The sequence below is a fragment of the Poecilia latipinna genome, unplaced genomic scaffold (assembly GCF_001443285.1).
Source record: "Poecilia latipinna isolate Pla-1442-1.1 unplaced genomic scaffold, P_latipinna-1.0 Scaffold34, whole genome shotgun sequence".
NCBI lineage: Eukaryota > Metazoa > Chordata > Actinopteri > Cyprinodontiformes > Poeciliidae > Poecilia > Poecilia latipinna.
This window is the reverse complement of record NW_015112650.1, coordinates 83,242-110,502: the sequence shown is the minus strand read 5'-3', so window position 1 is coordinate 110,502 and position 27,261 is coordinate 83,242. Positions and strand designations below refer to the sequence as shown.

Here is a 27,261-nt window from a genome sequence, read left to right as displayed (position 1 = left end):
TAGAGCAAACATTGGACGTTGAAACTTTTACCCATTTTCCTTTGCAGAGCAGCTTGAGCTCACTCAGATCGGATGGAGGTCGATTGATGGACATCAATTTTTAAAGTATTGTTTCATATTCCTGACCTGATTTCAATCCAGTCTAATTTGAAGCTTCCCAGCAAAAAATAATACAAAAACATTTCTCAAAACCATGATGCTTCCTATACAATTTCTCAGTGATTTTTTTTTTCCACAAATACAGTTTTCATGTATGCCAAAAGTATTGGTTTAGTCCCGTCTAAATAGAGCATCTTTTTCCATGTTATAACAGCAGAATGTCTTCACATGGCTTTCTTTTACATTAAGAAACATTTATAAAACACAAAATCTTACCAAGTGTTTTTTCTTCTAATAGTTTTTGGTAAAAATATATTAGGTTACACATTGAAATAAGACAAGTAACTTTTCAGCAGCTCATAGGAACTTGTTTTAAGTGAATAATTCTTAAAAATAGATTTTTTAAAAAAAGTACTAGCTCCAATTTCCACTGGCAGAATTTTAACTTACAACATGGGGGAAAATGTGGAAAAAAATCTGCCTGTTAATTGATTTCATGTAATTATTGACTTTAAAATAAACCCTTCAACCTCGCTCAAAATGTTGATTTTCCTCTATTTCAATTTATTTGCACTAGAAACTACACAAAGCTAGACTCTTCTTTACAAACTAGGCGATCAAAAGGCAACTGGTGGATTTTATTTCAGGACATCGGAGTAAAATAGACTGAATGTATGCTGCACCTTTTGAGATTTGCTTTTTTTTTTTGCACCGTTCTGTGCCTGTCGCATTAAAATCCCAACCAGTCACGCCGAAGTTTGCTGCTGCAACACGGCAAAGTTCACGGGGTGTGAATGCGTTTGCGAGGCTCGAAGTTATGCCATATGTATAAATACGTCCGCACTGACTCAAATTTAGACTCTAATTTAGAGTCTAGCTGCAGAACATAGCAGAAATCCCCCCTCCTCATTCCTCCTTGTCAGTAATAGGCAGCCTATTTAGGCCTGTCACAGACGAGCTCTCATTGCGACAGGCAGCCAGTCAGTCAGGAGCTCCGTTAACAGTGCAGCATGCACTCTGTCCCCTTTGGCTGCTCCCTCCTTAATCTGCCCATGTGTTTGCATATGGGACAGAGCGGCGTCCATATTGTGTTTGCGGAATGAATTATTAAATGCCGTTGCATAAGCATGGCCGGTTTCTGGGGCATATCGCTCCAGCATCTACCCAGAGACTAAAGCATGAATACATTCAGACAGCCTAGACCTCTTGGAAGTGATACGGCGGAGCTGGCCGGCCTGCGTTTGTTTATGGTTATATAGAGCAGATGGCCGTGCAACATGGTCGCATATCACACGCTGACTGCGGTGCGAGCGCCGCGGCGCGCTCAAAGCGCTTTTAGGCTAAAACGTGGCCTCTACTTGAAGAGGGGGAGATTCGAAGCCACAGAAACGCATCGCAGTTTGTTTGTTTTTTTCTCCTCGATTCCGCGTCTCTTTATCGGAGAACTTTACTGTACGTTTGCTTTCATTCTGGCAGCTGTCGCAAAAAACTGCACATCCGCTAATAACCACTGCCAAATCCGGGTTTTCGGTTCTAACTGCGGCTAACTGGGCTTTATTTACGGCCGCAGCTTTCAGCTAGAACTGCTGACTTAACTCCGCTGTTGCCTGGAAGAAACAACCTCTCAAAGGTTACGGGTCTCTCCCTCCCATCTGTAAGTCGAAGTTCAAATCCATGTGTCCCGCTCTCTAAATATAGCTGGCAGCAGATGCAGCCTGATGAGGCGCTGATTAAGGTGAAGGGAGAGCGATGCCTGTTGACTGGGTGAAGCAAAAGGAATGTAGACCTGTGGTAACGGCCGGAGACCCAACAGGCGGATTTCACCACGAGGCTCACCAACATCAGTGCTGAAATATGCAAAAGAAATTGAGATGATTGCTGACATGACGACTATGGATGTTAAAAAATTTATAAATGTGGAGGAAAAGAGATACCTGGTTTTGTTTGTTCATCAAAAGACTGACATATTTTGGTCAAAACTTGGACAAAAAGCATCTGTGAGCAGCAGTTTCAGTTTTCTCACAGGCCCTGGCTTTGGTTTAGATCCGGGCTTTGGCTAGGCCATTTCAACACATTAGCAGGCTTTGATTCCAAACCATTCCATTCAAGCTTGGCTGTATGTTCTTGGTTGTTGTCTTCCAAGAAGGTGAGCCTCCACCTCAGTCAGGTATTTTGCATCCTGTGGCAGGTTTTCCTGCCCTAGCAAAAGAAATCCCTTCCCCCTACTCGGTTTTACATTTACTTCCAGGGTCCTGTGTGGTTTTAATGTGTTTTCACACCTCATGGTCCGGTAGACTCCGGTTGATTGGGGACCAAAGTTTCAACATTTGTTCCATTTTCAGCTGCTGCGAAACAAACTCTTTGAAAAACCTGTTTACCGTGTCGCCTGTGATGGCGCTGCACTAAGAACTACTAAAGGAAACATAAAAACTTCAGAAGAAGACATGAGCTAAGTTTATTTTCAAACAAGTGAGAATGCTTTTCAACAAAAATGGAGTAGAGTCAGATTTTAGTGGTTACAGGAATTCACTATTGTCTTTGGTAAAACATCATCAGCCATTTTTTCCTCTAGCGCTACATTTGCTTGTTTGTTTTGGTTGTTTTTACCCAGAATTCCCTTTATGATGGTCCACTTCCTGCTTTCGAACCACACCAGATTTCACGTTAATCAAACAGTTTACATTTGTAGGCAAATCAGAGTTTGCTTCCCAAAACAAACCGGACTTTGTAGACAAATGAACTAGAGTTCAATTGCTAAGCTAAACAGGGTTGGTGTGAATGCACCCCTTGTGTTAACTCAGAACACAAGAATCACAGCTTCCTCTTGGTTCTCACACTGAAGGATGCAGTTCATAGAAATAAGCTTCCAAGTCTCTCCTGAAGCAACGTCTTCCAGAATGTGACGTCTAAACCTAAACAAAGACGCTTCTTTGCAGACCTGAGTCTCCCGCCTGTGCGTATGCAAACCCCTCTCTGCTCCTCCGCGCACGTAACGTCAAATACTGCATGAGAGGCAGCTGGCAAGGTTGGACTGAGTGGTCTGAGCAACCCCTGCTGCGCACCCTGTCATTACAATGATTAGGGTCACATTTTTACACTAAAAGATGGGGCTGCAAGGCTGGGGCTCAGCTAAGTCTGCCTAATCCCCGCCCTCTTCTCCCGGCATGTTTTCATGGCTCTGCCGGGAGCGGAGTGGAGAGCTAAATCACCAGGGGACAGTTTATCCTGACAGGCAAACACACAAAGAGCGTTACGAGCTCGTGTGCGCGTGCGCTGCCTCGCTCTGTCACACACGTCAGGACACATGTTGATCGGCAGCGACGAACTCACAGGCGAAACCCGAGCTCAGGCGTGTAGGTGAAGCTGCAACGCACAATCGGACTGGCGCTCGTGCTCCCATAAAAAAACTCCTGTTCTGTATATCACACACGCTCGCACATGGTTTGCAAGCCTAATATCTGCCTCATGCAAAGGTGACGGGGAGGTCAGCCTGTCTGACTTTGAGCAGAATCCCCCTGCGGCTTGCCCCAGCCATTGCCCCTGGCATGTGTAACAGAACCTGCCCACACCCCCCACACCTCTCCTCCGGCCCCCAGCTCCTATCCTGCCTTCTCCTGCTGCCTGCCCCTTGGCCTTGGTATAAATAGATGGCGGGTCTGGGCAGAGGCGGGGGGTGCACAGTAGCCATGCTTCGCTTTATAAATGCCCCTGCCATTGCTATCTGGATTCCTCCCATCCTCGCTCAGACATCTTTTGTCTGAAGAAGACAGAAACCAAACCCCTTACATTATGAAAGCAGCATTACTTATTTGTTTTCCAAATAAATACAAGAACTAATGTAATACAGAAGTTGTTAAAAGCAACCACAATGGACGGGCTTTAAATCCCCAAGTTTAAATGCAAGAGTGTTTTCACATCTGGTTGGTAGTCCAGGTAGACTCGGTTTGGTTGCAATATTTGTTACATTTTCAGCTGCTGTGGTTCGCTTTCACACTGCATTGTGTCAGACAATCCAAGCTAATTGAAAAACCCGTTCCCCATCTCGCCTGTGGGGGCGCTGCACCAAGAACCACTGAAGGAAATGACATGAAAACCTCTGAAGAAGACATGAGCGCAACTTCCTTCTTCAAGAAACCTACATAGAAATAGAGAGTCGTCAGATTTCAGTGATTATCCCATTTCTCTTTTGCTGTTGGCAAAAGATCTCAAGGCAATCCTAACGCTAGCACTAAACTCGCTCATTTGTTTTGGTCACATTTACCCATAATGCACTGCGTTACAGTCTGCTTCCTGCTTTTGCAATGGTTTCACATCTGCTTGGCTCCACATTTGCATTCAAACCAGGATTGTGAGTCCTTCACAGAACAGCTGGATTTATAGATTAAATTATACACTGATTTACTTTGTATAATTTTAATGCAGTCCTATGTGAATATTTTGAACTTAAACTTTCAGATATAGGTTTCAGATGTACAAAAGTTTGCAGAAAAAATTTTATTCTGGAGAAACATGGAATCAAAAACTATGGAGACTATTGCAAAAGGCACTTGATTTGTTTAGGGGTGTCAGCAGGGCCAGATTTACAAGGATGTGGACCAGTTTTGGTGCCCTGTTCACTCAGAACAAAATATGTTGCTAATTCAAATTACAGAACATTATTAAGTAATATATCAGCTGATATGAAGTGATGCTTTATGGGTTTAATATGTTCCCTGGCCAGTGGCTCCTTGTTGTTCCCAAACAAATTGACCATAACTTTACAATTTTCAAATATGTGAGTTTCGTTTATATTCATAAAAATCCCAAAATATTTATGCAGCTTGCCTGCTATGGGCCTATTAGTTTTGTATAAAGTACAATGTTTGCTAAACACACATTCATCAAAAAAAAAAAAGATATAAAAATCTGTGGATTCTCCAAAAATTTGGGCCCTGAGCTGCAGCCCTTGTAAAAGCTCTTTCTAAAGTCTGGGGGAGTAAATTACAATAAATACAAATGTTTTCAAAAAGTAACAATAATAAAATAATTAAAACCACGTTTGTGGTTGCAACCTGAGAAAATGTCAAAGACTTCAAGGAACAAAAGTAGGAATAAAGTGTGCAAAATCTGCTGAACTTTGCACAATTTATCAAATTTGCCTTAGAGGTACGACTCGGTATGAACACAACTACAAATCTGCAATTCAGCTGAACAACTGATTCAATCAGGACAGCTTAAATCATAACCAGATAGATGCAAAGAGTGGTCACAAATTGTACAAGTACCTTTTTTTTTTCTCTGAACAGTCCTTACACAGACTGACCACAGAGATTGGAGAGCCCCACAGATCGGGTTACAGGGTTACAGCACTCCACCTCGACTGTCACTGCAGTCAAACTATGCTTGGATATTGATTGATGGGCGCCGAGGCACTCAAGACTCAAGTGTGATTGAATTGCAGCGACTTTTTAGGCAGCATGCGCTTTTTTTTCCTTTTTTGCTGCAAACGCCGTTGTGAAAATGAGATGACGTAAACGAAGATCATGTTGTGCCTGGCTCCCTCGAGGGGAGAGGGGCCTCGCCGAGCCACTGCGAGCGGACGCCTGTCTTAAAACCGTGTCCTCGTGAAGCCCGTCTGTTGACTTTGTTTAGTTGCTCGTGCGTTCGTGTGACATTACGAGACGACGAGGTGTGGAAAGGAAGACTTTTTGTACCGCAGAACCTCCGAGGAGCCGATGGAAGCGGCGTGTCGGCGACACGACTGAAGGGGACGCTTTGCTGCGATTGCACACTTCTGAGAAGGCTGAACTTTTAAGGTGGATGAAGTTCAGGTGAAAAAAGCGTGTGGGCGCGTGTGTCCTCTGCTGCGTGTAGGTGTGAATGTCTCTCTGTCACTGCATTATAAGAGCTGGCTTCACTTGAAAGCAGTAGCTTTCCTGAACATGCACTCAGCTGGCCAGGACCCTGCAGCCATAAACTATGTTAGACTGAAGTATGTCCAGTCAGCAGACTGGGAGGAGCGCGCCTTGACCCTGCCTTATGAAGTCAGGGCCACATGTCGCTGAGCGTTTTACAAGACTCAAACGTGATTTACATTTTTTACTTGGAACCCAAACCATTTATGCATCGAGTCGTACAAAAGCTCAGAATAGTTGAAGCAGGCGACTCTCTCGGCGTCCTCATTTAACGTGTAAGTGCAGAGAGGTTGGACGAGAGATTAAAGGTAATTCAAGAGGGTCTAAGACCAAAATCTCTAAACATTTCATCGCAAAAACATGAACCTGTAAGCAGTCATCACGTTTGCAGTGTCGATGATTATTTATACAGGAAATGAAGACAGGAAGTAGTGCATCAACAATGATTTTACTTGTCACATGTTTTTAGTCTAAGTAATTGTCTGATTTAACAGTGGAGTAAACGGTATACGTAAATTGTATAATTTTTCCTTTTTCTTTTACCCTGCAATGCTTTTACATTAGGTAAATACTTGGACCACAAACTGTTGCATGTTCAGTCTTCAGTAGATGTTTCCACACTAGAAGTTCATGAGCGATACACTGTCTCCTACTTCAATTTCCTGTAAAAATAAGTGCAGTTATGATTGTAAATAAGTAGGGATGCACCAGGCGATAAATCAGCTAAGATCCCCTTAATTTTGGGAGATTGGTGATCGGCCGATAACTAAATGTGAAATCGATCTTATCCACCAGTCTTATCTAATTTGGCAAAAGTCTAAAAATCCACCACTGACCTGTTTTGCTTTGCTGTGAGAGGGTTGACTGATGGACCGGTCCATCAGGTCTGCATGTTAACAAACTGTTGCTAACTCAGCAACTTCTTGCCATATTTAGCAACTTTTCAGACAAAAAAAAAATCGGAACTAGCCAAAATCGGAATCGGCAGGTTCGACTTTTTATAGGTCGTATACAGCAATCATCCAAAAAATTACAATGTCCAATGTTTAGTGGTGCACCTTTATAAAACTGTAAAGGTTTTATAAACTATAAAGGTGCACAAAATGCCATCTGTTTGAACTCATGTTTCATGCTATAGATCAAAGTTGTTTTAAGTTGACGAAAGTCCGCTATGGTCTAGCCATTAACTTTAGCATCCAGGACAAATTATTCTGATTTTATGCTTCAGTAAACGAAGGCGCTAGGAGTTGCAGTCAGAATATGGTGAATAATTTTCTGCTGGTTCTAGTTTTTAAGAACATATGAAAACAGCACTGACAATATTGTTTTCTTGTCTTCTCCATTTGTTAACTATTTATGTTACGAGCAGAGGCAACGCCACATGGTGTGTGTGTGTGTGTGTGTGTGTGTGTGTGTGTGTGTGTGTGAGAGTAGTCTCTGTGAAACAGAAAAATTGATTCTCAGACGATGTTTTGGCGTCTTAGGTTTGCAATTAGCACAACTTGCATTCTGAAAAAGTAGTTTATCAAAGGATTTCATATAATTTCTCTCACACACCATGTTCCATGACTAACACAGGTTGATGGCTCTAAAGGATAAAACGTAGCAACTGTGCATGTTCAACCTTCCTGCTATCTGCTGAAAGTCTTGCTCTCTCACAGTCTGAATGAATCTTTCACTTACCTATATTTTCTGTCTGGTATGCACAGTGATGAGGAGTTCAGCTGGTCAAAAATCTTGCTGGGATGCATTTCATGAATGCATTACTTTGGAATATTACACGTATTGCGATGATGATTTCAATTGAATATATTGTGCAGCTCTAGTCTGGTCTATTCACCAATCAGAACAAATATTGGATTTTTGAGTTTAGCCGATCAAACTAATAATTGACATATTCCGGCCAACAGATGATTTCTTTTTGCATCTGCTGAAGTACAATATGGGCTGGTTAAAAAACCTTTTCAGACAAACTGTGCACACTCCACAATAAGCGGGTTACGCAGCCCCGCCCTACTTCGCTCCTATCAGTCACACATCCCAGATGACGTGCACCTGACTCACCCTGCGGTTACAACAAGCACCAAAATGGAGCTGGAAGATGCTAAACAAAAGCTAAAAGCAGAAGAAGTTGCACCGCTCAATCAGATTAAGCTCTACAATTGAAAGCAGTAAAAGTGTAATTAACACAATAAGTGGGGCTTACTTTGGCCCTCTAATTAAAGTTAATCAGTCGGGTCAGATCGGGTTCGGCTGGATGTTTTAGGCCCAATCTAAACTCTAATTAGAATTAGCAGCAAGATCTTGAAACGGATCCCCATCTCTGGTTGATTTACTGTTAAGTGTGCGCGTACTCTGCGTTTCCATTCGTCCCCTGTCAGCTTATCTCCATCTGCAGAGTGTCAGCACGCTCCTTTTGTGTCTCTACGGGTCTGTGCTTGTGCATACTTACAATCCACAATGCTATGGTGTAAGTAAGGCACCGTTGAATAATGCAGGGAGGCTCAGGCTCGCCACTGAGCAGACACAATGGGGCCTCTCAGCTCAAGACATACCGTTCTGTAACGTGCTGTGCTGTACGTTTGTTCCCTCGCATATAGGTACTAGTTCTCCAGGAGTACGTGCCGGCCGAGGCCGCCCTAGCATGACTTTTTGTTCGGCGGTGTGTTTGTGCACAGAGTAAACACGGAGAATGGCGTGGTGTTTGTCAAGCAGCATATAAGATATCGGCCATGCCTGATCTGGCTTACCACAAAAAAAAAAAAAGAAAATCAATCAGGCTGCGAGGAAAGTTGAAAAGCATGTTCACTCCTAAGAAAGAAAAGAACAGATCACACTTCCCCCACTCGACCCCCCTGTATGAGCTGACAACCTCTGGGGTGTTTGTAATTGATCTCACAGACGTCAAATCTAAAAGTCATCATGTTGAAATATTTCGCCATTTCCTTTGTTACAGAAGTAACAGATTTTCCCTCTTGGGTTTTTCTTCCCTCTTCTTTTTTTTTTTTTTTTTTAGATGAAGACTACCTGATGTGCTGCTGAAACCATGACGGGGCGGGAGGTGGAGGAGGCGGGAGGCCAGCCGACCCCGTTCGCCCCCATCGCCGCTCCCCGCCACATGTTATGGAGCAGGTGAGAAGCATTAACAGAGGCAGCAGCTGTGGCCCTGCGCTCCACACATGTGGCCCGGGATGAGAGCTCTGTTGAGCTCAGCCACCCTCTCAGCAATGTTAACGCTCTTCTTGTCTTGGAAACAAAGAAAAGCAGCTCTAGGAAACAAGAAACCGTGCAGAGCGTTGTGCACGTTGCACTGCTCCAACAACGCCTCGCGGACCTGTTCAGATCTCCTGAACGTCCACACGTTCCGTCGTGTTACGAACACAAACTTTAGTGTGTTTTTGTGATAGCGGCTCCTGAAATGATACAAAAAAAAACGATGCATGACTTTCGGATTTCTTTGCAAATAAAAATCTGAAAAGTGTGGTGTGCATTTGTGCTGAACCCCATTTTCTGTAATATTTTTAAATACAATCTGGCGCCACCAATTAGTGCCACTTAGTTAATAAATGGAGCCCACCTGTGTATGATTTAATCTCGGCATAAAAGCAGCCATTGCTGTTTGCAGTTTGCCACCTGCCCTGCAGGGGGCGTCGTGAAAACATTGTGCTGTGATCAACACAATCCCCACTGTGAAACATGGCAGTGGCAGCATGATGCTGTGGGGACACTTTTCTTCAGCAACGACAAGGAAGTTGGTCAAAGTCGGTGCTAAGATGGATGGAACTACAACGGAATGGTTTCCATTATTGCATATTCATGTGAATGGCCTAGTCAAAGGCCAGACCTAAATCCATATGAGAATCTGTGACAAGACTTTGCCGTCACTCTCCATCCAACCTGGACTGAGGTTTTACTTCATAACTCTGTACGACTCTCTGCCTTTGGCCTGTTCTTGCTGGAGAACTGGCTCCCCTGTAGCATGATACCGCCACTGCCGTGTTTTACAGTGGAAAAAGTTCAGTTTTGGTCTCATCGAACCAGAGCTTCTTTTTCCACGTGTGTTTTCTGTACAAACAGCACTTTTTATAGTTTTATTTAACTGTTTGGTTTTTTTAAAAACCTTTGTTTCTACAGGTCGTCTCATTGAGATCCAAAATCTCTCTTACAAGACGGACCTGTTTCAACTAAACAAAATGAATAAAATTACAAACACACCAACATGAGCAATTAAGAAATTAACAAGCTAATAAAATATCTATTCAAAATCAAATTACAAACTAATAATTGTCCAGCTGGGAAATATTTAAATGGGCTTAGTGACTTTTTTAACAAATTTTTAAAGTATTGGAGCAAAGTCATGCTAAAATCACGCCGCTATTTATTTTATTTGTAAAAGTCGTGCATTTATTTTCCTTAATTAAGCACTACTTTATGTCGATATATCACACAAAATACCAACAAAGTCCTTTGAGGTTTGTGTTTGCGACATGACAGCAGGTATGAATATATTTAAAACCTTCTCAATCATCTTGTGTTGATTTGATCTAATTGTGATTTAAATCAGCTCCACCGACGTTTTATACGTAAACTCAAAGTGGGACAATCAGGAGGTAATGCTTACTAAACGTTGCTATACTTTTGTGGTTAAACCTATTGGTTCCAATTACGCCTGCAGCATATACGTTGCCTACAGGTTGCATTTGAATGTGAAAATATCTCTGCCCACGCAATTTGTTTGGGAAATGGGTGCCCCAGTCAGATCATTTGAATTCCCCTTCAGCCTGAGCCATGAACTCGAAGACCCAGTTGTCACATTGTGCTCTCCACACACAGGCTCCTTTCACGGTGCCGCGTCCCAGAGGAGAGCGCCGCGCGTGTTTGTGTTTCTGTGAATCATAACTGCTGCTTTGCATTCAGCGAAGTGTGTCGAAGTGGATTACAGGCATGAACGCAGGCGGGAGCAGAGAGAGAGAAAGCTGTGTTTTTGTTTTTTATTTTTTTTGTTGTTGTTTTTTTTACCTCAAGACTGTCCTTTGGGGTGAGGTAGTAGGTTGTATAGTTTTAGGGGTCACACCCTTTCTGTCAGATAACTATACAACTTACTGTCTTTCCTGAAGTGGCTGTAATGTCGTCAGACGCCAGCGCCAGAGAACTCTGAAACCGGCTCAACACCGGAAATGACAAGCTTTACGGACAGACTGGACACAGGATCTAACCGGGATGCAGGATTTTGAACCTTAGTTGCAAACGGTTTGTGGTAACCTTTGGTGGTTTTGCTCTCAAGTTAAAAGCTCTTGTTTTAGACAGTCGTTGCAATTTTACCTGTTGTCTTCCTCTACAGTGTGTAAAACTGTTCCTTTGTGAAATATAGAAATTAAAGTGTCACAAAAAGACCGTATGAGGATGTCGGGTTCCTGTTGCTGAAAGAACACACGTTTGTTAGAGATCACTGAGTTCTGTGGCAAACGCGTAGGGCCTTTTCTGATGTTCGTACGGGGTGAGGTAGTAGGTTGTGTGGTTTCGGGGTAGTGATTTTGCCCAATCAGGAGATAACTATACAACCTACTGCCTTCCCCGAAGGGCAGCAATCCTACACCATACAGAAACCAACAGACCCAACCAGTTTGAGTCACTGAGCCGCCTTTAGCTTGGAGAGCAGCTTTTGATTGTCAGCGGTGCAATATTAGCAGCAGGTAAAGGCTTTTTTTCCCTATTTTTTGTTACAAACCAAAATAAAAAGAAAATAGATCATAAATCTCAGATGCTCTGTGTGCTTATTTAATTTAACATTCAATGTTGTGTGTTGCTGGTAATGGTTTTTAAGCTAGGGCTACATGGTGGAGCGGTTGGTAGCGCTGTAGCTTTGCAGCAAAAAGGTCCTGGGTTCAAATCTAAGATCTAAATTGATCTTAGGTTTGAGTGTGTGTGTGTGTGTGTGTGTGTGTGTGTGTGTGTGTGTGTGTGCGCGCGCGCGCGCATAGTCGCACCCCTCTTTCCCAATGGCAACAGATCCCATCTGACCCTACATGGACAAGTGTGCACAGAATGGATTTCTAAACTACTGCTGACATTGAAACTCCTCTTGTCATGCATTATCCATGACATTCCTTAAATGCTCCACTAATCTGGAACAAACCGGAAAATTGACGAAACACTGAGTTCTCTTTAAATCAAGGCTAAAAACTATTTTGTTTAAAGCTACCTTTGATCAATAATAACTGGAACGTCGTATACTCTGGTCTGTGTTTAACCCGTTGTCGTTTTCCCACTTATTTTGCCACGGCAATGTAATGTTTAAGCACTTTGAATTGCCTTAATGTTGAAATTGTGCTATGCAACTAAACATTCCTTGGATGAAGGTTAAGTTCAGGGTTTTTATGGGAGATAACTTCCTAATTTCTTCCTAATTTGATATAAATCTAGATTAGCTGACAAGTGTCCATCCAGTTGTTAGTTCATTTTCAGCCTTTTTTCTGAAACAAATTTGCTCTCTTGTTCTAAGTCCTAAATGCAACGTTAACGATGAAACCGAACCTTAGACACTTACTATGAACATGTTATACACGGTTCACTATGTCAACCTGCAGCCTGAAGTTAACAACTATCTTAAAAAGTTAATGATTAATCAGAGATCATGTGAAAATGCATTTCTAAACCTTTTAAGCCTTTTCACATTTGTATTGGGCTGTTAATGTCAGTTGGAGTCGGTGCGCCACTGATGATCTTCCTGTGTCAAACAAACACTGAGACGTCTAAAACGTCTGGCAGAAACGAAACAGTTTGTGTTTCTGGTCACAGAAACGGTGAAAATATCTAAATGCAATTAATACTGTTGTATTATAGGGGAAGACTATTTTATTTATTTTTACACTGCTTTGCCTTTTTTGTAAAACAGTAACTTGGACTGGAAACGCTTCACATGTATTACCCTTAGTACAAGAGGTTTATCTGAAGAAGCGAAGACGTTGTGGTTTCAGTACAGGGGATTTAATTGAGTTTTAAGTTGCTTTAATTTAATTGTTTTATATGTAATGGCAAATGCCTCATGTATTCCGCTCTCAGTGCATTTCTTTTTTTCTACATAGGAAGATCATTGGTGGCGCACCGCCTCCAGCTTCAATTTCCTGTCAGTGATCCATCCCATCATTCCTTGTAAATAACCGCCTACTCCAAATGTAATGGCGGTTAAAAACTTTGTGAAACCTTGTTTGCTTTACGACATTATTCGGTCCAGTGGAAGTCCGCTGTCATCGTTAGCTTCAGCCTCCGGAACTACCTGATCTGGATTTGTAGTGAATGAAGGCAAGTTATCACAATTTGGGTGGAAATCTTTTAACACAGCCTCACTTTCAAACACCCTGAACTGTATAAACCTGTTGAGAAGATGTGGGGGTAAAGTCAGGATACGACCCCAGATCCGGTTCAGACATGAAGCAGCAGCCAAGTCATGTCCTAAAACCTTCTAGCAGAGCAGATGGAAACATTAGCCTCGGCCCGTCTCACCTCCCGGGCTCCAGCGTGATTCATACGACAGCAGATGAGGGTTACAGTGTTCGCTCTCCCTCTGGCCAGCGGCTCACATAAATACACACACACACACACACTCTCTCTCTCTCTCTCTCTCTCTCTCACAGATAGCGAGGCGGCTGCCAGACGGTGTTGGGCCAAGTTTGGCATCACACCTGCCTCACCGTCTGAGAGCGCAGCCCCGTATCTCGTATCAAGGTCGAGCCCTCGTTCACCCCATCTACTTTCACTTATCGCTTAAATAACCTTTGGGTCAGAGATAAACACTTAAAAATACACTTTAAAAAAAATTCCTCCTTTGAGCTCATTTGCACAAGCTGAGAAAGTTACGCAATCTCCTTAAGCATCTGACGCAACGAGAGGATTTATTTAACACCACGCCGCTGCTAGCGGAGCGTGAAGTTTGGATTCTGCTTTTGTGTCTAGACCGGTCCTGGGTGTGTTTTGCGTGAGTGCTGCACCCTCCGTGTAGCTGTCCTCCTCCCCCACCCCCTCTCCCGCCCCTCATCACCAACCCACCAGCCACCATATTGAATCGATTTGAGCCTGAGCCACGACGATAGAGCGGAGGGAGCCGAGCCGCTGAAGTCGTGTGAAACAAAGACTCTGTGTGCAACCTGCCTCTGGGGCTCCATCTCTAAAGGCCATCCTCCATCCATGACCTCCTCTCCTGCCTCGCCGCTTCGAGAAGTCCACCCTGGGATGTGCTTTTCTTCTTCTTCTTCTTCTTCTCTTTTTTTTCTCTTCCCCTCTTCGTACGGCGAGGAACTAATGAAATGCACTCGATACTCAATATAAAATACACGAGTCACAATTTAATAATGAGGTCGGGTTTTTTTCCTTTTGCCTGGAAATCGAAGAGAATAATCCCCGCAGCTTCTTTTTTTTTTTCCTTCTACTTGAACGCCTCTATGATGTCAGAGCTGTAGAAACAGAGAAGTGCTATTGATTGAATGTAAGTGGATAGGACTGAAGCCTGTGTGTGGGCAGGTCCCTCAAATAAACTAGCGGAGCAGAGAGAGACGGGCGCGGTTTGACACGCTGCTCCCAGAAACGACATGCCAGCTAAAAAACACCGAGTGCGTTTATACGAACCGGTTAATATATGCAAAGTATAACTTCAGTGCCATCATCACCTTCCAAGGCCGGTTCACTTCCGAACACATGGCAAGAGCACCACCTAGTGGTGACCCATAGATATCTTTAAAATCTTATATATTGGGTATGAAACGATCTGATTTATCGAGGTGAAATGATTATTCGTCATAAACGATTCATTACTAATTAGTAATCGATTAATTGCCTATTTGCTGGAAAAGCAACACTGTTGGAGCAGTAATTAAGCCAAAGTTGTGCAAAGAATCTATCAACTTTGCACTTTATTTTGACAGCAAATTATTTCTACCCAGAATGCCTCGAGTGTCATAGTTTTTGCTTCACCTCAGCTCTATAAAATTCTCCTATTAAGCACCTTTTGCTGTCCATTTATTAATCATTTTTAATAATAATAAAATCAGCCCTATGCTGTACTGGTGTTAAGTGAAGCAGAAAGGGTTTATTTAAATATTTATTATTATTTTTAGCTGCAGATGCATCCTTTGCTATAAATGATGAATCACACACTAAAAGAATGCTTGCTCTGTTAGTGCATGCTAGGCAATAAAAAGTTACTTCTTATTTAGAAAAAAGAGTTGAATTATTTATTTGCATTTCTTACATATTCTTAATATTGCATAAAATAAGCTAAGTGGTTAAATTAAGCACATTGTTGTAAATAAAATAACCTCCCAGTGGAACTTGCATTTTTTAAGGAATCATTGATTTGAAACAAGCTCCTACATCTTGCTGAAAATTTACTTGTACATCAATGTTGCCTTATTTTAAGTCCACTAAGGTATTTGCACTAGAAACTAGACCAAAAGTACTTTTTTTCCTGCAGTGCTCTGTTGGAAATGTTCTTTAATTATAAAATTTTAGACTCTTTAATGCTCTGATTTGATCAAATATGCATTTTTTTTATCCCTATGAAATGTGATAACCAAAGGAAAAAAATAAAAAATAATAGTTACTCAATTTACTTTTGTTGTTATTTGAGTGACATGTCAGTCATTGCGTTTCCTTCCTTTTTATTAACAAAGGTCTTGTTTGTTGGAAAAAGTACTCAAAGGGCAAAACTTAAGCAGTCGGTATTTGTGCAACTTCCTATCGTTCCTTGGCACCACCAGGGGGCAGCAGAAGCGTCTCAGCTGAATTCGGGTCTCACCGTGACCTGCAGTGACCCTCCACATACTCAAAATAATTTTCGGATTAGGATTAGGACAGGAGAAGACGTCCAAACAGCTGAAACATTGACAGCTGTCCCACTGTCTTTATTTATTTTTTTGTTTGTTTGTTTTTAACTGGTACGTTCAGCGTGAATCAGAGGAACCCAGAGCGCCTCGGAGTGAGTCAGTCTGCTGCAGCAGCTTCTGGCAAATCCCTGACGTTCAGCGATCTCTCCTTTCAAAACCAATCATGACTTCTTCTCATTTGCTGCTTCTCCAGAATTCTTTTTTCTTTTCTTTTTTTCTTTTCTTTCTTTTTGCCTGATTGCTCTCGGGTTCAGCTCAGGCAGAGACGTGTTGTAAGCAAGCCGAGTGGATGGAGGGGGTGGAGGGGTGCAGCTGTCCCTATATCATCTGGATGTGGAAAGCTCTCCGAGGTCTCCCTTAATTATGAAAGCAGCTGCTGTCCAGACAGTCGGTCTTGACCAGAGATTATTACTGCATGCGGACTGTCTGCCCTCGGCAGGAGTGGTGCAACAAGCTGTATCCTCACAACCTGATGTTTCTCCATGCTGTGCGAAGATTGAGAAAACAGAGGCGCTCGATGTAGTGCAGCTAATATCTCTGCTAACGCGCGTTGAGTCGTAACTCTCTCTTGACACAGCACTTTTTGTCATGCAGTTGAGAATTAACTTCCCTGTCTGACGTTTTACAACGTAAAACTGTAAAATTCACTTACTGTGTTTAAATCAATAAAAAAAACTTTATTTTCCAATTTAAACTGAATTTTAAGGATATTTATTTGAGTAACTTATTGATCCGACTCAGCTGCACATTCCTTGAATCGTGAGTCCGATGATTTTATTTCTAATAACTGCACGGTATTTTCTGTTATAATCTTGTACAATATATTATTATTACGATCATTGTTTTTATTATAAGTATTGTTTTTTTTTAATAATTTAAGAACTTTTCTTATGTAAATATTTATGCCCAATGGCTGATTATTTCCCCCTTTGCAGGACACTAAAGCCTGTTTTCTGTTCTACTCTAAAGATCAGCGGTGGCAGGAAATGTGCAAGAAAATCCAAACGCAGATCCTAAATCAGGGCGTGTTTCAAACCGAGATATTTATGAAGTTAGAAATAAAGTGCCAAATTTGCATTAAAGTGTCATTATTTATAAAATAGTGCAAAGTCGAGCCTTTTAATGGACTTTTAAAGCAACTCTTGGGGCAACTTTGCAATAAAAATGTCATTATTTACCAAATCACACTTCATGACAACAGTCAGGCATTCATAAAGACTCATTCATGTTCATGACAGATGTTGTCAGTCTTATGCTCACCCTGCCAAATAAAGAGTTACTGAAATAAATATTAAAAATATAGAAAGATCTGTGTGCTCAGATAAGATCAGGTAAATGTCTTTATTTAATTTTTACTAATATGGTTGAGGATGAGTTTCATGCCATGTTTCACTGTTCTTTGTATTGTTATTTAAGAAATAGTTTGCTGCGAGAGAGAAACCGTAACGTTGGATAGACTTTTGTTTCTGCAACATGTGTTGAACATGCTTGGCGACAAAGACGGGGAGTTTTATATTCCTTACAGCTCATTGTTTTTAATGAAATTAAAATCAAATGTTTCATAGACGCCATCTTGACATCCTTCCAGCTGTATCTGATGTTTGGTGTCTTACAAATACATGTGATCTGTAAAAAAACAAAAAAAAACAATACTTTGATAGACATTTTGTTTAACCTTTGTTTTGCTGCTACCACATTTAAGCACCTGAGCATATATATATTGGATAAATAGAATAGAATATTTTTCATAAATCTTTAAAACCGTCAGCAGGATTGTAATTAAAATGTATTGAAAAGGGTTTACTGAAGAGACTGAATCTCTGCCGTACGACCGCTGGAACGAGATGCACAGTTTCTCCATTTGTGAGAGACAAATGGAGAAACGGTCGAAGATGATCATCATCATCAACTCTGTCTCCCTCCAGAGTTGATGATCATCATCATCTTCGACCGGCGGCTCGCCGCTCAGAAACCCCCTGGAAACACACGGAGACGTTTATTCCCCCGATGATGTTGCAAAATATTTAATCGCTGGCAAAAGAAGAAGAGGAAGAGAAGGTCTTTGAGTGCAGGACGAAACAGAGCAAGTGTTTCCAAAAAAAAAGAAAGAAAGAAAGAAACGAGAACTGAAACGAGAGATTAAAACCAGACCACGCTGTTTATCTCCCAGCTTGATCGTATTCTGGCTTTATTTCAATTAATTCTTCAAGTAATCTTGAGGACGATCATAAGATAAACAGCAGCGCTCCGTCAAAGGCAAGAAACTGCGGAAACAGTTTGGAAGAACACTGAAATACAAACTCCAACAGATGCTAATCATGTTTTACTTTTCAGAAAGACGCCGTGTGGCGATTCGCTCCGAAACTTAAATCATCCATCGATTGGGAAAATTAGTCGCGCAGCGTAAACGCGTTAACGAGCGACCGATAATCGAAACCAGCCATAAGTTCTCTGTGTTCTTATGATGTTTCAGTCATAAAACTCTGTCTCCCTCCAGAGTTTTGGAAGTCGTTCGTTTGTCCTTCTGTTTATTTTTTCTTCTGTGCAGCAGACATGCACCTAAAAAAATTAAGTGAACTGGATGACAAATAAAAGTTCAAAGTGAGAAAAGAAAAAAAAAAAACTCAGCAAATTTTTTTCACCCTAAACCTCTTTGGAAATCACCGCATTATACAGCAGCGTGTTCAGTCAGAGGCACCGTTGTGAAACAGACTGCTACAGGAGACGCTGTCTGCCCACAGCAGCATCAGCATCTGTTCATTGTGTGATATAAGCTACAACGTTTAATTTCCCGTTAAGGTTGATAAAGTGTTTTTGAATTTGAAATGAACATTGCGTTGAAATGCTGTTTTATTTCCGTCACACTACATCACCTTTGTTTGTTCACTTTACAATAATAAACAGATTGTGACAGAACAATTGTACATTTCTTGAGCTTTGGAAGGATTTTCTGAATTGTTTCATAACAGTTATGATTTAATAGCTTAGCTTAGCAAAATGCATTCCTCTGCAAACTGTTCAGGATTGAACATTATTATAGTCCACCAAAAAAAAAAAGAAATCTAGAAAATATGAATAAATTAAAACTTTTCCACAGTACTAACAGTCTTGAAAGGAGTTTTTTTAGACTGACACTTGCTCCCAAAAAGTCAGAAATTTAAATGACTGCCATATGAGGTTATTTTTACTTTCCTTTGAAAGGGTAATTTAAGCTAAGCTAACTTTAATTCCAAAGTTTCTCCAAAATGACAATTTTGGACAAATAAAGATGGCGTTTAGATGTCCTACATTCCAAAAACTTTTGACGCAGAACAAGAGTTGCAGTTTTGGAGCTACTCTGACCCAGACATCTAGTCACATCGGGTCATAATGTTATGCCTGATTGGTTGGGATACGCTCAGGGAAGGGCTGAGCAAGCAAGGAAGTCAACCAATGGAGGGCAAATATAACATTTATTGATCCTGAAATAGATAACCAGCCGGGGGACATAAAAAAAAAAAAATGTCTGGCTGCTACAGATTTGAGAACCAAGGAGAGAATTTAACCTGAACAGAGAGACGAACACGAAGCAGGAGGAGGACGAACAAACAGGTGAGTGGCAGCAGAAACACAACAAAACAAACGACAGACGTCGAGACACAAAGAAGAAAAACAACCAGACAGAAGTCGGACGTAAAGGTTGAAAGTTCGCATATAGTTTGTTAAATTCATGAACAGATCCTGGGCTGCAGACGAGGAAATGATCAATGCAAGAAAGAGTCTGAAGAGTAAGTTGACCTTCTGAGGCGACCTCAGATGCATCTGAAAGGTCAAAGAGTTCATAAGTAGTCAGTCAATGAATTTATGGTCATCATTAAAAGCATTAGCTCCACAACCTCACAAAGACATGCGCACCTTTTGAACTTTTTCAGATTCTTAATAGACCAACACAAAATGTGAAGTGGGAGGAAAAATAAAAGCTCTTTTTTCTTTTTCTTTTCTTTAAAAATAACAAATGTGCGGTGTGTATTTATGCTATCATAGAATCCTCTTTCACTGCTGCCGGTCATGTCGGAGCGTTTGAACGTTCGGTCACTCTGGTTTGCTTTAGCTTATTTAGGTCGAATTCAGAGGATCTGTGGACAACCGTCTTCAAATCTTGTCAGAGGTTCTCCGTTAGATTTAGGTCTAGGCTTTGACTGGACCGTTCCAAAGTAAAAAAATATGATTTGAACTGATCTGTTGTGTTCCAGCTTTAAGTTTAGTGTCGGTGTTTTTCCGCAACAAAATATAAAAAGTCACAGAGGAGTGTTGCTGTGGGTCATAATCAACATCTTTTAAGCTGCAGTGTAATGTTTTTATAATGTTTTATTTGTTTGAATTTTTTCTGTTTTTACATATTTGTTAAAACTGTCACCGTGTTGTGAAATGAGACAATCTGTGAAAGAATCAACATCTGTTGCCTCCAAATGCGACGCTCCCAGTCAGAAACAGCCAATCAGAGAGAGGGGGAGGGCCACAGTGCTGCCAATCATGCTTATGTACACGCTGAAAAGTGTGCTAATGGTGGAGAAACGACATGGAAAACTTTATCCGCCATCGTCAGTGGACATGCTAACTAAAAATAATTCATCAAACTTATATTGAGCTTTTTAGGACATTCAAAGACGATTTCTGAAAGCAAAAAAAAAACAAAAAACAAAAACAAAAACTGGCCTGAGTAGCTACGGGGTGTCCAGTGTGGCGAAGTAGCTGTAGTGTAACGGCAAGGAAGAAATACATACACAGTGGTGATTGACAGCATTACGGCCCTCCTCCTGGCTCTGATTGGTTGTTTCTGACTGAGTTGTGTATTTCTGCAGATGGCAGTAGAACCACAGAGGAAGGCAGAGGAGATGCATTCTTTTCACAGGTTATCTGTCTCATAATGTACTTTGTTGACATAGTAGCAGCTTTAATAAATATGTATGTATATATAGATATATATATATATAGATAACGTTAATATAAGTTACATGCTGCAGCTTTAAGAGCACATCCTCTGTGTTCACTTCAGTCCGATGGCTTTGTGCCAAATGTCAGACCAGCAGCCACAGGACAGAGCATGCAGCTCAGAGAGGGGATGCAGTGAGGACACACGGCCGGACAGACTGACGGGCAGGGCTGCGCACTCAGCATCTGGTCTGAGTTGAGAAATCAGGGCTGCTTCATTAGGAGGCAGCTCATTGCAACAGTTTGACTGGAAGTCCTCATAATCTGGCTCTGCTGCCAGAGTGGAGAGGAATTAGCTCTCTGGCTGTGACTTTGTCCAGGTTTTTTCTTTTCTTTTTTCTTTTTGCACAAGAATAGCAGACCTGCAGACTGATCATCTCAACACATGAATCACAGTGTCCTGCCAAGGCATCTGGAAAAGTGACGACACTTCGCCTCTCTAGCCGAGCGCAGCGTGATTTCTCTGGAGCCATTTCACATTTCTACAGTTCTGTGCTTTAGAGGCCCTGGTTTTCTGACGAGGAAAGGAAAGGCGGCCCACAACTAGAAGATCAGTTTTAGATTGCATAATGTGTCCTTTTGCTACATCTGCAACTGATACCTGGTGAATTTATCCCTGAGAGGAGGATAAATTGAAATGCAACAACTGAAAAGTATGCAGAGGTCCACAACCCCGTGTCCAGCTAAATAAAACTTTTTTAGGGGCACAAATGTTACATCAAATTTTGAAAAAAAAAAAAAAAACAGCAGCTAATAGTTTCTGATAAATATCTACTGTAAAAATGTGTTATTGCGTTTCAATCGTAACTTTATTTCGTTTTTCTTAAAAAAAGCGAAAACCCTCAAAATATTGCAAAAATATTTTCTTCTATGGAATGTTTGTATTTGTAGAAAATGCTGTTAAAATCCTTAATTTTCTCTAAGTTTATGTCTGTAGGCTGATAGCGCTAGGAATCGTCAAAATAAGCTCATCATTCCCAACCTAATGACAAAAAAAGGTTGTTTTGGAGTCATTTTTTGTGGACATTTCATCCAGTTATTTAATCAAACAAAAATTATAAACTGTTAAAGCTTGGATTTTATATTACATCTTTATTTAGTTGGTTCTTTATTTTTCATTTTGCCAAAGTTATTGAGAGCCACTTGACTTCCGGCTTCATCTCTACATCTTCCTCCAGACAAATTCACGCAGTCGGACATAAACTCTTCTCTCTGGCTGTGCTCTCAAGTGTTTATGACTCCTTCTGCAACTGGTTAGCCTGCTGTTGTGCAACTCTCCTTGCTAGCAGTGAGTGCAGGCTCCGCGTCCTTTCAGCGAGCAGAGGGGCTTCAGTGGTTCGTGGTTAGGGGGCGTCCTTCACAAAGGAAGCAGCTGCTCTGCTCCCATTCGCTGAAACTGTAGGTGTGTCGACGGAGGGTGTGTCTGTGTGTGTGTGTGTTTTCTCGTCTTTCCCTGCCGCGCCGTCACTCATGACGCCACTTCCGGCGGGGTGGGAGCACCATGTCTCTGCTGCGCGTGGATGTGTTGGGGGGTCTTTGACAGGAGAGGCGGCGGCGGCACAGCGGGGAGAAAACGTGGACGTGATCGGCGTCAGGGACAGTGGCCCCCCTCCCCGCCCCCTTCACCTCCCTCGTCCTCTTCTTCTTCTACTTCTACTTCTTCTTCTTCTGCCTCCACTCAACGACCCCGCGTGAGCCTAGCAAGGTTTCCCAACCAAGGAGATGATGGCTGCGTTGGACCGCGCTGTCCGCTCTAAGGTACAAACCTACATTTTATTTTCAATTAGTCCGCCCTCCTCCTGCAGGAGCTAAGACGCTTCCATCAACTTGCTGAATGTTTTGGTTGCACACCAAACAAAATGCACTGGTGAACTTGCAAGTTCGTCCGGCTCTGACTTCTGTCTGCACTTTGCCAAAAAAAAAAAAAAAAAAAAAAATGCTGCAGGAATCTGGAAGGATTAGCATTAATTTTGCAGCTCTAGGGTGGCTAAACAGGTTCTGATTAGTACGCCTGCGCAGCTTGATCATCAATAGGCACATTCTGTGGTGTAAGCTATTGGTTATAGAGCCAAACACTCACCGCAAACACTGTTTACAGGCGTATTGTTACTCTGCTGAACAGTCTGTGGATGTCTGTTAAAACAGAGCAACTAACTGTTGCAATTAAGTAAGAGGAACTAAACACTGTTTAAATTCCCACATCCACACTGCAGAGAATGCACCTATAAACTGGACAGAAAAACAAAAGGTGCCACCATTTGTTTTCCCTCCATCTGCTTTAATTGGCCATCAGTGGTTTTAAAATATTGTTTCTCTTGATCAAAAGCTCAGAGTTCTTCAGCTTTCTGTTTATAATCGGCTTGTACTTTGATAAACTTTTTTGTTTTAGTTTCAAGAAAATCAACTAACTTGCGAGTTTTGTTTGATTTTACTTTATTTCCTTTAAAAACAAAAAGTGGCGTTTACCAGGAAAAGAATGATCTGTGCATCTCTAAAGTTGATGTTTAGTTAACAGCATGTGGAAGACGTTTTCAAAATTCACTCGATGTAAATTTTGTAATTTTTTTGCACACGTACTCACGTTTTCAACATTTCTGTGTTTACTTTTTACCACTTTAATGTCTGTTTTCCCACTTTTGTTCCTGACAAACAGTGACAAGCGATGACTATTAAAAAAAAAAATCCTTAGAAATAACACTGGTTAATGTGTAGCTTCTAGTTGGCAACTCCTTCCTAAGACCAACCCACCTTCCTGTCTTAAGTCACTCCTGTTCATATTTGACACAATCAGGTGCATTGCAATACATTTGTAGTGGCATTAAAAAAACTTTCTGTAATTCAGTCCTTCAAGCAACTGAGCATATTAATTAAACACAAAAATAGATTTCAGTGGATTATTTGCTATCTCAGACCAAAAAAACCCCCCCAAAAAACAATTTCTCAGAAAAATGCAACACTGCTGAAGAGTAACAACAAAAGGATTTTTATTGCAGAAATGTTATGTTTTTTTTTCTCCGTTATAGTTTCTATAATTGCTGAAAGCAGTGCTGCCTTGGCATTTGTCCACCAGACAGTTTTTGACACTCTGTGCTGTACTGTAAAGTTGAGTGGAAGGAAACTCTTCTTGTGTTGGTCGCAAACAAGCAATTGCATATGTGTTTGAACACAGTCAACAAGTGGGACAAACGAGAAGAAAACGAAACTAATTTCTAAAGAAGCTGTTTGTTGACAGCTTATACTTTTTCATTTGTGACCAGCCACAATTTAACTTTTAGATGTTTGTCTGTTAAATGGCATGGAAGTAACTAGAGAGACTTTTGCCAATAAACTGAATATAAATCTGTTTTTTCTATACCCATCCCATCCCCAGTTAAAGAAAAAAGAAAAAAGCTCTGACAATGTTTTTCACTCTTGCGTCTGGATTAAACATAATTAAGGAATAAAAAAGAAGCAAACATGTAAACAGTGATCAGTAATTACCAACCGGATGTAAAATTCAGTTCAATTTATGTTTACATTTAACATAAAATGGAAAATGACAGAAGGGTCCAAGTAAAAATTAAGTCACAAAACTTACATGAAATGCAGCAAATAAATAAACGAAATACTGGGATATGCTTGGAAATAAGACGGCAGTGCAGAAGTTGAAGATCAGTTTTCAGTTACAAACCTGCATCAGAAATGTTCTTTACATTCAGTCCTGTGAGGTTTGCTTAAGGTCAGACTCCATACTGGTGTTGTGTCCGTCTGCAGTTCAAAGGTCACCTTATCTGAGTGCTGTTAGAAATTCATTTGTACTCATCTAATCTATCAACGAGACGGCGTCTTTTATTGTTTTTTTTTTTTTTCTTTTCCGTTCTCTACTGTTATAAAAACAAACACGTTTATAGTCCTGGAAATGTGACAGAATCTCCGAACCAAGCCCCAACCAAGTACTAAGTTCAAATTCTGTTTATTTTTAACTAACAGGTGATAACCGAGTAGGTGGCGTTACTGCAGGAGGCGAGATGTGAAACTTACTTCTGTATTTTTGTTGTTTCCTAAAAGCTTTACTGGCAATTTTGATAGATTTCTTTTACTCACACTTTTGTGATTTAAAAAAAACAAAAACAAAACAACATTTCTTTTGGGCTGTTGTTTTGTGTCTAGGCAACCATCAGACTTTACAGTGTGTCCTACCAGTATCAAATCAGAGCCCTGGTCTATAAATGGTATCAGGAATAAGCTAAAAATGTAGCCTCTCCTTTTATTTTACTAAAGTGCGAGGAGTTTAGATTTAACATCGTCATGTTGGAAGACGTCTTTGTGCTATCAAGTCTTTTTTTTAAAAAAAAAAAAAAAAAAAAGGGAAGTAGCTCAAAAAAGAAGAATGATGCCAAAAATAATTTGTCAAAGCACCTTCTGATTTATTTTCAGCATTGTGACTTCTTTCTTATTTCCACTACGTTGAAGTCTTTATTCTGAATTAGTGCAGCTTCCTTTAGCTAAAGTCGTAGTTTAGAGTGACGCCCCAAGGAATCAAACGCATCTAAATGAAATGAAGGTATCCTCTGGGATTTAGGGCCGTAATTCAGGTATAATTTAAGTATTGGGGATATCAATGAGCTGTATAAAAAATAAAACACTTGCCCTGGTTAGGCATCATAACAACTAATCTAGTAAGAGCAGAAAAATCCTCCCAGCAGCTTCCAAAACCAGAGGGAATAATTGCCCAAGTATGCAAAAAAAATTTGTACAAAAGTCAACATAAATCAGAATTAACATAACTCCAACATGTTGTCACCTTGAGCGCTACACTTTTAGAATTGCACTGCTTAAAGGGCCTAAGGGTCCAACATTGCTACATCCGCTCCATTTTCAGCTGATGAGGCTCGCTTTCACACTGCCCAGCCAAATGATCCAAACCTTTTGAGAAAGCAGTACACTCCCCTCGCCTGTGGTGGCACTGCACCAACAACCGCTGAAGCGAACGACACAAAAACCTCTGAAGAAGACACTGAACGCAACGTTCCTCTTCACAAAATGTAAACCGAACTGATCTTCCTGAGATTTTAGCAGTTGTAGGATTTTTCTTTTGTATAAGGCGAAAGCCATTTCTCATGAATTATTCTATTTAATCACAAAAAAAGTTTTATAAGTCTGTGATTTTGGCCCTTGTGGCAGAAAATTTGGACACCACTGCACAGTTCCCCATATCTGAGCTTTTATTAGAAAAAGTGCAGTAGTTTGGCGTGAATACTTTCCTTTTTTTTTCCTTTTTTTCTTTTATTCGTACCTCTCTTCAGGCTCCTCTTGGATGCTGGTTGTTCGCACATGAAGGTCGGAGCTGCAGCGCAATCGTTGGCTGCTCCTTTTTATCACAGAAGGAAGCGGCTCAGTTGCCGACTTGACTCTTACATCGACCCTTTATGACAAAAAAGCCCACTGGGAATCCATCTTGCTTTCACAATCACTCCCTACTGGCCTGCAGAGCATTATTTATATACCATGGCACAATAACCGGAGGAAAAAGTTGGACAACAGTGACATTACATAAACTTCCAAAGCAATCTTGCAAAAAGCTTTTAGGGAGGCTGTCATGAGGCGCTGCTGAAGGAGGTGGATTGGGTTCTCCGTGACACAACACTCTCCTGTCTTCTCCATATGTCTAGGTTAAGGGGTAAGGTTGCAATACAGAAACCTTTTCTTCCAAGAAAAACACACAGGCTTGATTGAGTAAGGTCTCCCAGAACCTGGAGAGAAGGAGAAAGTGTTGTGATTGGACGAAGCCGAACCGTAGCGTATGGTTTTTAGTCGTGTGACATCCTCGTCACTGAGAAATGGTGGCGGTATCATCAGGATGTGGAGTTGCTGGGTTTTGCTAAGTAAAGTTTCAAACAGCAGTCAGCTTTGGCTCCAGAACTTCATGCTAGAAAATTTAATCTAATGTTCCTTTAAAAAAAGTACAGCGGATAATTGAATATTTAAACAAATTCTTTCACATGTAGATACAAGAAACTAACAGGGTTCCCAGGAGCTTGCTGTGTTTTTTTTTAAAAAAAAGAAGAAAATCCAGTTAGCCACTAAAACATTCAATATGGCCGACATGGTCGTCAAGGGAAATTTATTTTTGCACTGAAACTGCCAAGATCTATTACAATAGAATACTCTGCTAATGCTAAAACCACACAACTCGTACAACAATTTGTGGAAGCTAATGCTAAACCGCTAAACACATAAAAAATTTGTGGAAGCTAATGCTAAACCGCTAGACACATAAAACAATTTGTGGAAGCTAATGCTAAACACAAAACAATTTGTGGAAGCTAATGCTAAACACAAAACAATTTGTGGAAGCTAATGCTAAACCGCTAAACACATAAAACAATTTGTGGAAGCTAATGCTAAACCGCTAAACACATAAAACGATTTGTGGAAGC

The 27,261-nt window shown here is 41.1% G+C and overlaps 1 protein-coding gene and 1 long non-coding RNA gene across 5 annotated transcripts in view; both read left to right on the top strand.

The window, feature by feature from the left end:
- The window catches only part of LOC106953562 (uncharacterized), a 31,440-nt gene extending 14,431 nt beyond the window's left edge, over nt 1-17,009 (top strand). The window contains exons 3-4 of one of the 4 annotated variants that reach the window (XR_001426220.1): nt 9,010-9,125; nt 15,933-17,009. This is a non-coding gene — a long non-coding RNA (uncharacterized LOC106953562). Of the gene's footprint in view, nt 1-9,009; nt 9,428-11,110; nt 11,754-13,078; nt 15,531-15,932 lie in introns of those variants that run through there. The other 3 variants (XR_001426219.1, XR_001426218.1, XR_001426217.1) reach the window with 3 other exon arrangements.
- Nucleotides 17,010-21,680: 4,671 nt separating this feature from the next.
- Nucleotides 21,681-27,261, top strand: part of pparab (peroxisome proliferator-activated receptor alpha b) — a 49,564-nt gene continuing 43,983 nt past the window's right edge. Inside the window, exon 1 of the mRNA XM_015042385.1 lies at nt 21,681-22,600. The gene's annotated coding sequence lies outside the window, so the exon portion shown is untranslated. The remainder of the gene's footprint in view (nt 22,601-27,261) is intronic.